The sequence below is a fragment of the Triticum urartu genome, chromosome 1A (genome assembly GCF_056163025.1).
Source record: "Triticum urartu cultivar PI428250 chromosome 1A, HENAU_Tu73, whole genome shotgun sequence".
Taxonomy (NCBI): domain Eukaryota; kingdom Viridiplantae; phylum Streptophyta; class Magnoliopsida; order Poales; family Poaceae; genus Triticum; species Triticum urartu.
This window is the reverse complement of record NC_141873.1, coordinates 192,533,767-192,551,426: the sequence shown is the minus strand read 5'-3', so window position 1 is coordinate 192,551,426 and position 17,660 is coordinate 192,533,767.

Below are 17,660 nucleotides of genomic sequence, written 5' to 3'. Positions count from 1 at the left end.
ATGCATGGCATGGCAAAGGGCACAAACAAAACTACAAGTTAAGTGGAGCTCAATATGCAACGAGTTGCATATTGATGGAACACCACATCAGTTATTTAGTTCTCTCTTGGTTAGGTACTCAACAATATTAAATGTTGGTTAACATGACAAGAGGTGAGGCATAACAAAACTACACCATCTAAACAATTTAAATGGGGCCGGGTATAACAAATAACGAATCCGGTAAATCCCCATATGCATTAGTAATTTATTGCAACAACAATTTAAACATTTTAATTGTTGTTATCATGATGCGGATGACATGAACAAGTTTATGCAATTTTTATTAAAAGTTGACAAGAGCATTATGAAGCATTTTGTCATCATGGCGGAAACGAAAATGGGTGCCACGGCAACGATAACGGTAACGGTGGCACGGCAACGTTTCGGTTCCGGTAACTCGACTGAGATACCGATGCAAAGGAGAAGTATGCAGATGCATGCAAAAGATGGTGGGGCACTCCCGGATACCGGGTGTCCCATGAGTCGACGACGGTGATAAGGCAAAAGAGGGGCAACGTGCATCGACAATTCGGGCATGGCGCAAGCTCGAGCATCTCATACATCACACATGTATTCGTTCCGGGGCGGCATCTCGAGGGTTATACCTTCGAAGCGTGGGTTATCAGAGGGGGTTCGAGTTCGATGCGGTGGGGTACATGTGTTGATGGGGAAGTAGTTGTTCACGGGGTTGTCGTGGGAAGTAGCGGTTCACGCGACGGTAGTTGAACTTGACGTTTGCGTTACACAGGTCTTCAGCGACGGTCGTCGTACATGGTCTGGAGTGGTACTCGACGATTTCGAAGACGGGGGAAGACGAACTTGGCGGTTCTCGTTGACCTAGTACTTGGCGTTATCTCCGGTTCGGTGATCGTTTTAGGCGTCAAACGTCGAGGTCTCCGGCCGTAGTGGTACTTGGTGAATCCCGAAACGGTCTTGGCGTCTTCGCGCGTAGGGGTACTTGTTCGTTTACTCCACGGTCTTGGCGGATCCACACGACGGTTGTCGTGTAGACATTCTGTGAAGAGGAACTTGCCGGTCGAATCCAAATCGAAGCAAAACCATGGAGGCCTTGGGTGGGCAGCAGCAAGGCAGGCTACAGCACATGTCCGTGGCCCATGGAGATGTCGAGCAGGACGCCGAGGAGGGCAGTAGAGGTGACGGACGGAGCAGAGGGGCCAAGACCATGGCGCAAGGAGGAGAAGCAGGGCCAAGTGCGTGTCGGGCGAGGAGCTACTAGTCGCAGCGGCTTGGCGCCGGAGCATGGGCTCACCGGGCCGGAGCGGCACACGGCCATGGAGGATAGGGAAGACGTGGCGGGACGGCGGACAAGCAACGAGGAGGAGGCCAAGGGGCCTCATTGAAGGTAGAGGTCGCCGGCAGGGTTGCGCGGTGGCGCTCGGCGTCCCTGGCGATGCGGCGCTGGAGACAAACCTGAGAAGGAGAAGGGATGGACGGAGCTCGATGAGGCGACGTGCGGGCGCCGGACCAGGGGCTTCGGGCATGAGGAGGCGCCATGGAGGAAGGAGGCCAGGGCCTCGAGGTGGAGCAGCTCCGGGGCAGAGCTTTGAGCTCGGCCAGAAGCGGCCATGGAGAAGGGCGGCACTGAGGCAGGGTGCGCGGGGCTCTCGGCCTTGAGCGGCGGCGGAGGTTGGTGGTGCTTGCGGGGCGGCGGAGGTCACAGGCTGGCAGCGAGGAAGAGATCGAGAGGAGGGAGAGACCATGGGGATCGAGGAGCTGAGCGAGGCTGCGGAAGGGAAGAGAGGAGGAGATGGGATCGGGAGAGGAGTCGGGCAGCGGTCTCCCTGGCAGCGCTGGGAGAGATTGAGAGGGAGAGGTTCGCTGGGCCTAGGGTTAGGTGGGGTGTGGGCTGCGGCTGGAAGTAGATGGGCCAGTGAATGGCATAGAGGCCGGCCCCGTGGAGAGGGAAAAGGCCTGGCTGGGCTCCTCTCTCCTTACTAAAAGAAAAGAGAAAAAAAACAGAGATTAAGAAAGAAAAGACAGAGGGGTTAGGGGAAGAAGTTGGACACGCAGATAATTTTCCCGGACTCACAAAAATTTGCTTGATCCGGGAAAATAGAAAAGGCCATGATTGAGAGATCTAAATTCAAACCCATTTGAATTTGATTCAAATGGTTTGAATAAGTTCAAGGTAATGAAGAGTCCAAAAGTATTCAGATTTTTAGTGGAGCTCCGGAAAAAGATAAAAGAATTTATGGGCGAAGTTTGAGGAGTAAACTCGAAGAAGAAAAGACATGTGATTATTTGCAAGTGTGTTCATGGGTGATTCCGAAAATTGAATATTTAATATAGCTCCCTAATATCGGGAGGATAAGTTATAAAGAGAATCACCATGTGAATTCCCTCGATTTAAAAGAACCGAAGATCCATGCAATTTATTTAGTGAGTTTTAAAACGGGTTGCATGATGACATGATGCAATGCACATGATGCAAAGATGAAATGCAACGGACCAAACAAATCACACGACGAAACCCGGAAACCCTGGAAGGCATCTGAAGCTCCGGTCTTGGGGCATTACAATAGCAATGGCACACCACCGAGGGGTGTGCCATAGGTAACTTTTTTTATGGATAACAATGGCGCACCCTCTCCTGGTGTGCCATTAGTAACTTTTTATTATTACTTTTTTATTGATAAAAATTATTACTCTATATAGAGGAGAGGAGTAGAGGAGGGAGGGAGGGAGGGAGCATTTACATTCGTTGACGAGGCGGTGGTTGGCGTCGCATCGGAGATGCAAACCGTAGAAGGAGGAGGACGCCGGTCATGGTCGTGGTCGTGGGCCGGCCTCGTTGCGTCGCGTCGGCATCCATTGTCAACCGTCGATGGACTGCGAGTAGCCCCGCCGAAGTCTCCACCTCCGGGCTTTGGCTTCCTTGTCACGGCGGCGAAACGAGGTGCAGCTGCCGGTGGGGTGGGGCGGCTGCGGAGAATGGGGTTGGGGCGCGACGTGACCTAGCCTAACGCCTAGGTTGGAGCAGGGGAGGGTGTGGGGGTCGATGGCGGCGAGGGGGATCTGGCGAGGGGGGTCGAGATGGAGGGGGATCTGGCGCGGGGGAGAGGGGAAAAGGGATAGAGGGGGGAATAATAGCAATGGCGCACCATCCAGGGGAGAAGAATATCCATGAGTTCAAAAAATATTAACAAATTCAATACTTTTTGTGAGTTAGAAATTCAATACGAGAATGAACACATAAATAAATATCCATGAGGACTAGAAAAGAAGAAATATCATTTCAAAATGTCGAAATACAATCGAGAAATGAAGACTACGATTTAAATACAATCGATCTTAGCTAGCTATCTTTTCACAATCTTCTTGCCCTTCTTTTTCTCAAATGGAGTTCTTCTGTTGAACGGACGTCCTTTAGGTAGGGTGGTCCTGCTTCTTCTTGTGGTGTATGGCACTTCATCGTCGACGTCATGGTCCATCTTCGGGTCGCCGTACTTGTCGAAGTCTTGCTCATTGGTGACTCCATCCATTCCGATGATCTTCCTTTTGCCTCTCCTCACGACAACATGACTGGGCTTTGACGGGTCAGTAATGAAGAAGCATTGGTCCACTTGGGAAGCCAGTACCCATGGCTCAATTTTCGCGGTGACGTTTGCTCTCGCGGTCTTGGATTTGGCTTCGGGTACAACCATGGTGGTGAAATACCGGTCTTCTTTTAGGACGCTCTTGGCCCATCTGACATGGAACATCGGGACCTTCTCTCCAGCGTAGCTCAGCTCCTAGATCTCCTCGATCCTTCCATAGTATCTGTCCTTGTCGTTACCGTTGTAGGATTCCATCGTTACCCCGGAGTTCTGATAACCATCGCTCTTCATGTCCTTGTCCTCGGTGTAGAATGTGTAGCCGTTGATATCATACGCCTCATAGGTCATCAGGTTGTGCTCGATGCCCTGTGACAAGGCGAATATGAGTTTTTCTTCCGCGGAAGAATCCTCATGTAAAGGGTATTACAGAAGCTTCTCCTTGAACCAACGTGTGAAACATGAGTTGTGCTCTTTGATTATATCTCCGTCCGTCCTTTGTTGGCCTCAGTCATTGTACGTCTTCTCAATATAGGTTTTGTGCTCTACCACCCAAGGATCGACCACGTCTATGTGTTGTAGCATGACTAGGGTTGCTCTTTCAAAGTCGGCGAGTCGACCCTCGAAGTCGACATGCATTTCGCGATGACCATCGCGGTGACCCCATCTAGTGAGCCTACCGAGGTCCCTGTTGACGGGCAGACCAACGGAGTTCTCGATGCCTAGATAATTCGTGCAGTAGGAGATGCACTCTTCTGTCAGAAAGCCCCGGGCTATGCTTCCCTCTGGACGTGACATGTTGCAAACGTATCCTTTGATGACACCATTCATCCTTTCGAACAGCATCATGCTGTGCAGGAAAGTCGGGCCGAGTTGGATGATATCCTCCACGATATGGACCAGCAGATGCACCATAACATCGAAGAATGCGGACGGGAAGTACATCTCAAGCTCGCATAGTATCACCACGATCTCTTCCTGTAGCCTTTGAGGTTGCCTCACACCAACCGACTTCCGAGAGATGACGTCGAAAAAGTTGCATAGGCCAAATAGCGTTTCACGGACGTGCGCATCCATGATCACACGGATTGCAACTGGAAGTATCTGCGTCATCAGCACGTGACAGTCGTGAGACTTCATCCCGCTGAACTTCTGCTTCGCTGAGTCTAGGTATCTGCTTATCTTCCCTGCGTAACCGTAAGGAAGTTTTACTCCTATGAGGTAGGTGAAGAACTGCTCGATCTCCTCCTGACTTAGAGTGAAGCATGCGGGAGGGTAGTCATTTCCGGTCTTCTTGGCCTTTTTGCCTTTGAGATGAATTTCCGTGTCCTGCTTCGCCTCATCATCATCATCATTAGCGTGAAGCTCCTCCGTGATGCCCATTGATTTCAAGTCTGCCCTTGCTTTCGGCCCATCTTTGGTCCTCTCTGGCATGTTGAGCAGGGTACCAAGCAGAATCTCGCACACGTTCTTCGTGATATGCATGACATCAGGGTTGTGAGGAACACGGTGGATCTTCCAGTACGGCAAGTCCCAGAAAATAGACCTCGTTTTCCATACCTTCAGCAGCGGCTCTGGCGCCTTTCACTTCTTTCCTGGCTCTGGCGCCTTTTGCTTCCTTCCCGACACTAGGCAACCTTTCCAATTTTTCAACAGCTCGTCTATTTCCTCGCCGCTCCTCGTACGCGGGCGTCTTCGGGGTTCGATTTCACCATCGAACAGATCCTTGCGTTTTCTCCATGGGTCATCGTCGTGAAGCCACCTTCGATGTCCCATGAACATGGTTTTCGAATACCCGGGATCTCTATCTAGCTGGCAACATGTTGTGTCATCCATACACCTGACGCATCCAGAAAATCCGTGGACCACCTGCCCCGCGAGATATCCGTAACCGAGATAGTCGTGCACCGTCGTGAGCACTGCGGCTCTCATAGGGAAATATTCTTTCTCTGCGGCGTCGCACGTATTGGCTGGCGTTTTCCATAGCGTGTCTAGCTCCTCTTTCAGCAGCCCCAGATACAGATTGATGTCATTCCCTGGTTGTTTCGGCCCTTCAATTAGCATACTCATGTGAATGTACTTCCTCTTCATTCACAACCAGGGGGAAGGTTGTACATCCACACAAACACAGGCCAGGTGCTATGTGTGCTTCTCTGGCTGCCAAACAGATTGACTCCATCGGTGCTCGCACCCAGCACGATGTTCCTTGGATCGGCCCCAAATTTTGGGTGTTCGAAGTTCAATGCTTGCCACTGGCTCGCATCCTTAGGGTGGCTCAGCTTCTTGTCTTTTTTATTTATCTCCGGATCATTTCCGTCATCTTCTCGCTTCTTCTCCTCCCTATCCACGTGCCAACGCAGGAGCTTTGCTAGCTTAGGGTCCGCGAAATACCGCTGCAGACGAGGAGTGATCGGAAAGTACCACACCACTTTTTGAGGAGCTTTCTTCCTCTTCTTGTATCGAGTGACGCCGCACAGCGGACATATGGTAGACTCCACGTGCTCGTCCCGATAAATGATGCAATTGTTCATGCACACATGGTATTTCACGTGCGGTAAATCCAGAGGACACACGATTTTCTTTGCCTCCTCGAAACTGGTCCGACACTTGTTCCCCTTGGGAAGACGTTCGTGCCAGAATGACATGTTCTCGTCAAAGCATGCGTCGGTCATTTTGTGTTTTACCTTCATCTCCAGAGCCATGAGCGTTACTTTCAGGCGGGTATCCTTGGGCCCGCATCCTTCATACAATGGAGTAACCGCGTCTATCTCAAGTTGATCTAGCTTGGCTTTCTCTCGGGCGGCAGATCCTGCGTTATCCGTCTGCTTGAGAAGCAGCTCTTGAATATGAGGGTCCTGCACCCAGCTCATCGATGGTCCATCGTCGTCTGCTCTGGCATCTTCATCTTCATGATCATGCCCTTCATCTTGATCTTCCTCATCATCATGTCCGGCATCTTCTACATGATGACTGTGTACAGCAACACCATCGTGATCATGTCCTGGAGATTCTTCGTCTTCTCGCCCGCCCTCGCCGCGATGGTTGTCTTGCTGCCCTTCCTCATTTCTTGCCCGGCCCCCCATGGACGACTTCAAAGTCATCTTCATCACCTTGCCATCGATAGCCATCCATGAAACCACGCAAGAGCAGGTGGGCCCGCACCTGTCAGGAATCCGGGTGCGCAACAAGGCTCTTCAGCTTGCATCTTCGACACGGACATCTTATCTCCGTCTCGTTCTTTTGAAGCATCTCGGCCTTCGCGGAGCTCAAAAACCTATTCATGATGCCTTCGGTCATCGTGCGGACCATGGTCGCCTGCGGGGTAGAGCAAAACGATATTTTAGAACCAAGAAAATATTTGGCATGACTTTGCCTAAAAATAGGACAAAAAAGAATGCATAGTGCCAAATTCTCGTGGAAACGGAAATGAATCAACATTCCAGCAAAATATTGGCAACTATCGCATTTCAAATACCGGTACCTGCAAACACAAACATATATGCAACACCACAAACATATGCAACACCACAAACATACGTAGATCTAGCTAGGCCATAAAAAGTGCATGTGCATGTTGTTGGAGGGAGAAAAAAGTAGATCTACAAAATAAAGAAAGCTTTCCCCTTACTTACCTATCAAAAAAGGTAATTTAACCACTTAATTTGGGTTCATCTATGGTGCAAATGAGGTGAGGAGGAGGAGGCATCCGAGACAAGCTTGGAGGAGGAGGTGGAGAAAATGAAGTGGGGAAAGTGAGTGTGGTAGGTGGCTGTCCAAAATATCTAGCTGGTCTCAGGTTACTAATGGCGCACCACCTAAAAATGCGCCATTAGTAACCCTAGTAACTAATGGCGCACCAGTTAGAGGTTCGCCATTACTAATTTTGCAAAAAAAATTGTTAGTAGTGGCGCACTGTGGTTGTGGTGTGGCATTACTAGTTCGAACTAGTAATGGCGCACTTCACACAGGTGCGCCATTACTAGTTTTGAAAAAAAAAGTAAAAAAATTGTTAGTAGTGGCGCACAAAGCGTGTGGTGTGTCATTACTAGTTAAAACTAGTAATGGAGCATTGTACCCTGGTGCGCCATTAATAGTTTTGGAAAAATAAAAAAAATAAAATTTGCTAGTAATGGCGCACCGTGTATCTGGTGCGCCATTAGTAATGAGGACACTAATGGCGCACCTATATATGGTGTGCCACTGCTATATAGCAGTGGCGCACCACATACATGGTGCGCCATTAATGTCAATATTAGCTATAGCCCTTTTCCTAGTAGTGGACTACGAACGTGCGAAGGCGTCGTGCCTTAGCAATCGCTAAACCAACTCCGAGAGGTTATTGACCACGCCGAAGAACGATCAACCTAACCACGAAGGTCTTTTTCCTGCATGCAAATGAAGAACAAGCAAGAAACTAAGATTGCAATCTGGATATTGTGAATATAAGAGGAAAGCTTTATAGATCAAGGTGGGGTTCTGTGACGCCTCTGTTTGGTCGTTGAACAGAAACGAAGTACGCGAAGTTGCAGCTATGGCGAACTTTTATCTAAACAAAACCCAAAGTCTAAACGATGCCCTAAGGGCTGTATATATGGAGGAGAGAGGGGAATTTCGTGGCCCTTGGAGGAGGGGTCGGAAACCAACCCTAACTCTTGCTTCCCCACACATACGGACTCTAAAAACTGCCTATAATCAAGTATTTTGAAATTACATGGGCCTAGCCCAAAAATAAGGTGACACAGCACCTAGAATAGCCTTTGCACAAAATTTATGAAGTGGCATCTTGTATATTTCGTCCAAGGCTTCATGCACTCATTATGGTGGCTTGAAAGTCCTGGAATCATCACTTGTAACTCCGTTCTTGTTCCCCTTGCGCATGCCATCATCTCCATGCTTGAACCTGCTCCAAGGTTCATCTTTCTTGTCCAAGCTAGGCTCTTCATTTGTAAGCAATACAAATGTATCCAATTTAGGCAGCATCATATTCTCATGAACATTAGAATCGTTACCAAGAAACGAAAGTACCTGATAATTCAATTGGCGTGCGCGAGCTCAAGTAATTGGTCCAGTATGTATTGCAACAGGGGTTGTGGGTGTAACAATGGTATTGATGTCCTCATCATCCTCCCCTTCTTGAAATGAAGTCGTCCTCGACGAAAGCTCATCTTCCTCTCCCAAATAAGGCTTCAAATCTGCAATGTTAAAAGTGGGACTAACCCCAAAATCTGCAGGCAGCTCAAATTTATATGCATTATAATTTATTTTCTCTAAGACCATAAAAGGGCCATCAACACGTGGCATTAGCTTTGATTTGCGCAAATTAGGAAATCTATCCTGACGCAAATGTAACCAAACGAGATCTCCAGGTGCAAACACAACATGTTTTCTACCCTTATGTCTAGCAAGTTTATATTTAGCATTCATACACTCAATGTTTTCCTTAGTTTACTCATGCATTTTTAAAATTAATTCAGCACGTTTTTTAGCATCAAAATTAACCTTCTCCGAAGATGGAAGAAGCAACAAATTAATAGGTGCATGAGGTAGGAAGCCATACACAATTTCAAAAGGGCACATCTTAGTAGTAGAATGCAATGAACAATTATTAGCAAATTCAATATGAGGCAAGCAATCTTCCCACATTTTCTTATTATTCTTCAAAACAGCCCTAAGCATAGTAGACAATTTTCTATTGACTACTTCAGTTTGTCCATCAGTTTGGGGGTGACAAGTAGTACTAAAAAGCAGTTTAGTCCCCATCTTAGCCCATAAACATCTCCAAAAGTGGCTAAGAAATTTAGTATCATGATCTGAAACAATAGTATTTGGCACACCATGCAAGAGAATAATTTCATGAAAGAACAAGTCAGCAACATTAACAACATCATCGCTTTTATGACATGGTATAAAGTGTGCCATTTTCGAGAACCTATCCACGACAACAAATATGCTATCCCTTCTCTTCTTGGTTCGAGGTAAACCTAAAACAAAGTCCATAGATATATCCTCCCAAGGAACACTAGGTACAGGCAAAGACATATATAAACCATGAGGATTTAGTCGTGACTTAGCTTTTTGACATGTAGTGCAGCGAGCAACAAAACGCTCAACATCACGTCTCATCTTTGGCCAAAAGAAATGTGTAGCAAGTATACCCTCCCTCTTCTTCACGCCAAAGTGTCCCATTAATCCTCATCCATGCACCTCCTGCAACAACAAAAGACGAATAGAGCTAGCTGGAATGCATAGCTTGTTAGCACGAAACACAAATCTATCATTAATGACGAACTTGTTCCATGTTCTTCCTTCTTTACAATTCTGCATTACATCTTTAAAATCAACATCATGCACATATTGATCTTTGATGGTCTCCAAACAAAATATTTTGAAGTCTCAATGAATTCAACCCATTTATCATGTCTACGATTCAGTTTAGCTTGACTTTTAATATGTTTCAAAGATACATGATCAGAATGTATAACAAATTCGTTGGGCCATAAATAATGTTGCCATGTTTCTAAAGTCCGAACAAGAGCATATAATTCTTTATCATAAGTAGAATAATTCAGACTAGGCCCACTCAATTTTTCAGAAAAGTATGCAACAGGTTTGCCATCTTGTAATAACACACCTCCTAATCCAATTCCACTAGCATCACATTCAAGCTCAAAAGTCTTATTAAAATCAGGAAGTTTGAGTAAAGGAGCATGTGTCAACTTATCTTTCAATACGGTGAAGGCTTTTTCCTGTGCGGTACCCCAAACAAAAGGCAAATCCTTCTTTGTAAGCTCATTGAAGGTGCAGCAATGGTGATGAAATCTCTCACAAAATGCCTATAGAATCCAGCGAGGCCAAGAAAACTCCTCACTTGTGTGACCGTTTTGGGCTGCGGCCAACTCTCAATAGCTTCAATCTTGGCTTTATCAACTTCAATTCCCTGTGGAGTAACAACATAGCCAAGAAAAGATACTCGGTTGGCACAGAAGGTGCACTTCCCAAGGTTACCAAACAAACGTGCATCACGTAGAGCAATAAAAATAGCACGTAAATGTTCCAAATGTTCCTCTAAAGATTTGCTATAAATCAGTATATCATCAAAATAGACTACCACAAATCGTCCAATGAAAGCACGTAAAACTTCGTTCATTAGTCTCATGAAAGTACTAGGTGCATTAGTTAACCCAAAAGGAATGACTAACCACTCATATAAACCAAACTTAGTTTTAAATGTTGTTTTCCATTCATCTCCCAATTTCATACGAATTTGATGGTATCCACTATGAAAATCAACTTTGGAGAAAATTGTAGAGCCACTCAATTCATCAAGCATATCATCTAGCCTAGGAATAGGATGACGATAACGAATAGTAATATTATTTACGCCTCTACAATCAACACACATACGCGACGTACCATCCTTTTAAGGCACTAGTATAATAGGAACAGCACAAGCACTAAGATATTCACGTATGTAACCTTTATCGAGCAACTCCTGTACTTGATGCATAATCTCCTTCATCTCCTCTGGATTGGTACGGTATGGTGCACGGTTGGGTAGCAATGCACAGGGAATTACGTCAATTTGATGCTCAATCCCTCTAATAGGTGGTAATCCCGGTGGCACATCTTGTGGGAAGACATCAGCGAACTCCTGCAAAATGTTAGTGACAGCAGGGGGCAAAGAGGAAGGCACGTCCTCGAATGAAAATAATGCCTCTTTGCACACAAAAGCATAGCAAACAGATTTGCTGAAATCTAGCTCATCAATATCAGATTTTGTGGCAAGTAAACATGCGCTTTTCAATTTAATTTCAGAAGCAACACTAGATGGTTTATTATTAGGTTTAATTTGTTGCTCAAATTCTTTTGCCACAATCTGATTTTCACTCTTAGTTTTCTCCTGTTTTGCTTTATTGGCTCTATTAATATCATCTTTCAAAATGGATTCAGGAGTCATAGGAAGCAAAGTAATATGGCTATCCTTATGAACAAAAGTATACTGATTATTTCTACCATGGTGTACAGAATTTTTATCTAATTGCCATGGTCTACCAAGTAATAAGGAACATGCTTGCATGGGTACCACATCACAATCAACATAATCAGCATATGTAGAGATACTAAAATGCACACGAACAATATGTGTTACATTAACCTTGCCGCTGTTGTTGAACCATTGGATGTAGTAAGGATGTGGATGTGGTCTTGTGGTGAGAGATAGCTTCTCCACCATCTCCATGCTAGCCAAGTTGTTGCAGCTCCCTCCATCTATGATGACGCGAACCGAACGTTCCTTCACAACTCCCTTTGTATGGAACAAATTATGCCTCTGATTTTGCTCAGCTTGTGTGACCTTCACACTCAAAACACGTTGAGCAACTAAACATTCATACATGTCAGCATCTTCAGGAGCCATGTATTGCGTCTCGTGATCAAAATCATCTCCATCGTGTTCTTCAAGTGTAATAAGAGTCAAAGTCTCCTCATCATAGTCACTAGCGGACTCATACCCATCATCCTCAGTAGCAATCATCACACGCTGAGATTTACATTGTCTCGCAAAATGTCCTCTTCCCTTACAACGACGAAAAATAATATCACTTGTGTGCCCTGTTGATGCCATAGAAGAAGAAGAGCTCTGTGCAGGCCGGCAGGTGTGCTCTTGGCAGATAGTGGTGGTTGTGCCTGCATTCTTGTATCACGGATAGAGGTGGCACCTGATGGAGTTGATGGTCCTGTGGAAGTAGAGGATGCACGTGGTGTCCATGATGAAGGTCGACCTGCAGAAAAATTAGTTCGTGCCAATGCCTATTGATCCTGCACTTCATGTTCAGTTTTAGAAGCAAGAGGGAATAAACGAGTGATATTAGTATACTCCTTATACTCTAGAATGGTCTGAATCCCTCTATTTAATCCACCCATAAAACGTGCAAGCATATCTAAATTCTCCTCAACAATACCACATCTAATCATGAAAATTTGTAATTCCTGATAATATTCTTCTACGGAATTTTTTCCTTGTCCTAAACACTGTAATATTTGAAGTAATTCACGTTGATAATATGGTGGAACACAACGAGTACGCATAGCAGTTTTCAAAGCAGCCCAAGTAGTTGGAATAGGATATAATCTACAATGTTCAGACCACCAAACACATGCGAAGCTAGTGAAAGCACAAACAACAGCAGGAACACGTCTCTCCTCGGGATATTGTAAACATGTAAAACGTTGTTCAGTTTCTAAATCCCAAGTAAGACATATATCAGGAACATATCTACCCTCAAATGGTGGAATATTCAATTTCAGTTTAGGAAGATGGTCATGATCTCGTACCTCATATGGTGGTGCAGCCCTACCGTTGCGATGATATAACTAAGGACGACCTGGTAGTGGTGGTGCTGGTGGTTGCACGTAGTTCTAATTTTTGTCAACCTCATCCTCGTAATGGTCCTCCACCTCTGCAGTAGCAGTAGGAGCTATAGAAGCATCAACAGTGGGACCAGAATATTGCCTAGGGTCAACGGGAACGCGCTATGCTCGTCCCACTTGATTTGGAAGGGGACGTTGTTGTTGTTGTTCTTGTTGTTCTTGTTGTAGAGGTGCGTTACGTGCATCCGGTGGTGGCGGTGGAAGACGTGCGAGCAATTCATTAAACTTGTTATGGAGCTTTGTTTCGAACGTCTTCTCCAAGCCATCTATCTTCTCCATGGCCTCTTCAAATCTGTTTAGCACATCTTGCACCTGTCCACTCATCATTTGCTGAAATTTATCATGCAACTCCTTATTCGTCATGTTCTCCCAGTCAGTCTCGTCGTCTTGTGATCCTGCCATGGTTAGCAGCAATAGAAACACACAAGAATATGATCCTACAGATTACTAACAAGAGGTGGTGGTGGGTGTCACAAATCCGTTAAGCAAATCTCAAATTCTTATCAGTTCTTACCTAGCAGCAGGCGGTGATCAGCAATCGTCATAGTCAAAACTCTCAAAGCTTGGATAGAGCGATTACCAGGGAGAGTCAAACGCATGATGTAGATCTATGTGGAGCTAGGAAGTCTTATAATATGGTAGCAAAAAGTGTCAGCAATAATCAATTCAGAGATGCAAACTTGAATAAACGCTCAATGACGGTACTGTGTTGGTCCTAGGCTAGACCGTGATAGAGATGCAAGCCTAGAACACTAACAAAATTACGACGCTGCATGTAAACAAGGGAGGAGCAAGCTCTATTTTTTTTACTTTTTTCCTCTTTTTTTGCTCCGCAACAAATTTTGTTCGAAAAAGTCTACAAATGGTCTAAAAACTGCCTAGGCAAAATTTTCCAGACTTAGTTTTTTTGAGTTTGGAACTATTTTTCTACTGCGGGTAGCATGAAAGTTCAGGAGTCCTACTCTGTCACGACTCGGAGTATGGTGTGATCTGGAAATCCAAAACAGTGTAACAAAATACTGGAATCGGACTGGTGGCGGAGATGAATCTGGTGGAACTCGGGCTGGCGACGACGATGAATCTGGTGGAACTCGGACTGGTGGCGAATTGGTGATGGAGGTGGACTCGGATTATCGTGATGGCGGTGGATATGTGGTATATGGCAGCGGTGATGACGATGGTGGTATATGGCAGCGGTGATGACGATGGTGGTATATGGCAGCGGTGACGATGATGGTGGTATATGGCAGCGGTGATGATGATGGTGGTATATGGCAGCGGTGATGATGATGATGCAGCGACGGTGTGAAAACTTGTGAACAGATTATGCAAAGGCTCAGATTGGTTCAGATATGATGAACTAGCCCTAATTTTTTTTGGCTTTTTTGTGGACCGTAGGTATGAAGAACAGACTCGATCTAAACGATGAAAACTATATAATCTCACCGAGCAACCTGGAAATCTGATACCACTTGATAGAGGCGAAGGTGTCCCGATGTTTCGATGAGATGGTGGCTATCGTTCTAGAGGAAGCCGACTTTGACAATCCGACTACGAACGTGCGAAGACGTCGCGCCTTAGCAATCGCTAAACCAATTCCGAGAGGTTATTGACCACGCCAGAGCACGATCAACCTGACCATGAAAGTCTGTTTCCTGCAGGCAAACGAAGAACAAGCAAGAAACTAAGATTAGAATCCGGATATTGAAAATATAAGAGGAAAGCTCTATTGATCAAGGTGGGGTTCTATGACACCTCTGTCTGGTCATTGAACACAAACGAAGTATGCGAAGTTGCAGCTATGGCGAACTTTTATCTAAACAAAACCCAGAGTCTAAACGATGCCCTAAGGGTTGTATATATGGAGGAGAGAGGGGGAATTTCGTGGCCCTTGGAGGAGGGGTCTGAAACCAAACCTAACTCTTGTTTCCCCACACATACGGACTCTAAAAACTGCCTATAATCATGTATTTCGAAATTACATGGGCCTGGCCCAAAAATAAGGTTACGCAGCACCTAGAATAGCCTCGTCCCACTTGATTTGGAAGGCGACGTTGTTGTTGTTGTTGTTGTTGTTGTAGAGGTGTGTTACGTGCAACCGGTGGTGGTGGTGGAAGACGTGCGAGCAATTCATTAAACCTGTTATCGAGCTTTGTTTCGAGCGTCTTCTCCATGCCATCTATCTTCTCCATGGCCTCTTCAAATCCGTTTAGCACATCTTGCACATATCCACTCATCATTTGCTGAAATTTATCATGCAACTCCTTATTCGTCATGTTCTCCCAGTCAGTCTTGTCGGCTTGTGATCCTGCCATGGTTACTAGCAATAGAAACACACAAGAATATGATCCTATGGACTACTAACAAGAGGTGGTGGTGGGTGTCACAAATCCATCAAGAAAATCTCAAATTCTTACCAGTTCTTACCTAGCAGCAGGCGATGATCGGCAACCGTCATAGTCAAAACTCTCAAAGCTTGGATAGAGCGATTACAAGGAAGAGTCAAACGCACGATGTAGATGTATGTGGAGCTAGGAAGTCTTATAATATTGTAGCAAAAAGGGTTAGCAATAATCAATTCAGAGATGCAAACTTGAATAAACGCTCAATGACGGTACTGTGCTGGTCCTGGGATAGACCGTGCTAGAGACGTGAGCCTAGAACACTAATAAAATCACGACGCTGCACGTAAACAAGGGAGGGGCACGCTCTGAAATTTTATTATTTTTTTACTTTTTTTTTTGCAATTTTTCCTCTTTTTTTGCTCCGCAACAAATTTTGTTCGAAAAAGTCTACAAATGGTCTAAAAACTGCCTAGCCAAAATTTTCCAGACTTAGTTTTGTTTGAGTTTGGAACTATTTTTCTACTACGGGTAGCACGAAAGTTCAGGAGTCCTACTCTGTCACGACTCGGAGTATGGTGTGATCTGGAAATCCAAAACAGAGTAACAAAATACTGGACTCGGACTGGTGGCGGAGATGAATATGGTGGAACTCGGACTAGTGGCGGCGATGAATCTGGTGGAACTCAGACTGGTGGTGAATTGGTGAGGGAGGTGGACTCAGATTATCGTGATGGCGGTGGATATGTGGTATATGGCAGCGGTGATGATGATGGTGGTATATGGCAGCGGTGATGACAATGGTGGTATATGGCAGCGGTGACGATGATGGTGGTGTATGGCAACGGTGATGATGATGGTGGTATATGGCAGCGGTGATGATGATGGTGGTATATGGCAGTGGTGATGATGATGATGCAACGACGGCATGACAACTTGTGAACAGATTATGCAACGGCTCAGATTGGTTCAGATATGATGAACTAGCCCTAATTTTTTTGGCTTTTTCGTGGACCGTAGGTATGAAGAACAGACTCGATCTAAACTATGAAAACTATAAAATCTCACCAAGCAACCTGGAAATATGATACCACTTGATAGAGGCGAAGGTGTCTCGATGTTTCGATGAGATGGTGGCTATCGTTTTGAAGGAAGCCGACTTTGACGATCTGACTACGAACGTGCGAAGACGTCGCACCTTAGCAATCGCTAAACCAACTCCGAGAGGTTATTGACCACGCCGGAGCACGATCAGCCTTACCATGAAGGTCTGTTTCCTGCAGGCAAATGAATAACAAGCAAGAAACTAAGATTGCAATCTGGATATTGCAAATATAAGAGGAAAGCTTTATTGATCAAGGTGGGGTTCTGTGACGCCTCTGTCTTGTCATTGAACACAAACGAAGTACGCGAAGTTGCAGCTGTGGCGAACTTTTATCTAAACAAAACCAAAAGTGTAAACGATGCCCTAAGGGCTGTATATATGGAGGAGAGAGAGGGAATTTCATGGACCTTGGAGGAGGGGTCCGAAACCAACCCTAACTATTGTTTCCCCACACATACGGACTGTAAAAACTGCCTATAATCAAGTATTTCGAAATGACATGGGCTTGGCCCAAAAATAAGGTGACGCGGCACCTAGAATAGCCTCTGGACGAAATTTATGAAGTGGCATCTTGTATATTTCATCCAAGGCTTCATGCACTCATTATGGTGGCTTCAAAGTCCTGGAATCATCACTTGTAACTCCGTTCTTGTTCCCCTTGCGCATGCCATCGTCTCCATGCATGAACTTGCTCCAAGGTTCATCTTTCTTGTCCAAGCTAGGCCCTTCATTTGTAAGCAAAACAAATGTATCCAATTTAGGCAGCATCATATTCTCATGAATATTAGAATTGTTACCAAGAAACGAAAGTACCTGATAATTCAATTGGCGTGCGCGAGCTCTAGTAATTGGTCCAGTATGTATAGCAGCAGGGGTTGTGGGTGTAACAATGGTATTGATGTCCTCATTAGTGCATGTGTAGGACACTTGGACTTTGTGTCAACTTCCATGTCACATGATTTGACCATTCGAGCTCTTGAGAGCGAGCCTCATACAGTCGACCATGACTCGCTTCTACACCACCTTACAAACCACTTCGGCAATGTGAAGAATGCACAAGCACACACCTTCAAGGTGACATCTTTCTTGATCATGGATATTGCGGATCATACTACTTGTATTGCTTGCACCATGAGACTTATTGTTCATCTTGGACCACTTGATTGCACACTTGTTAGAGATCTTGCT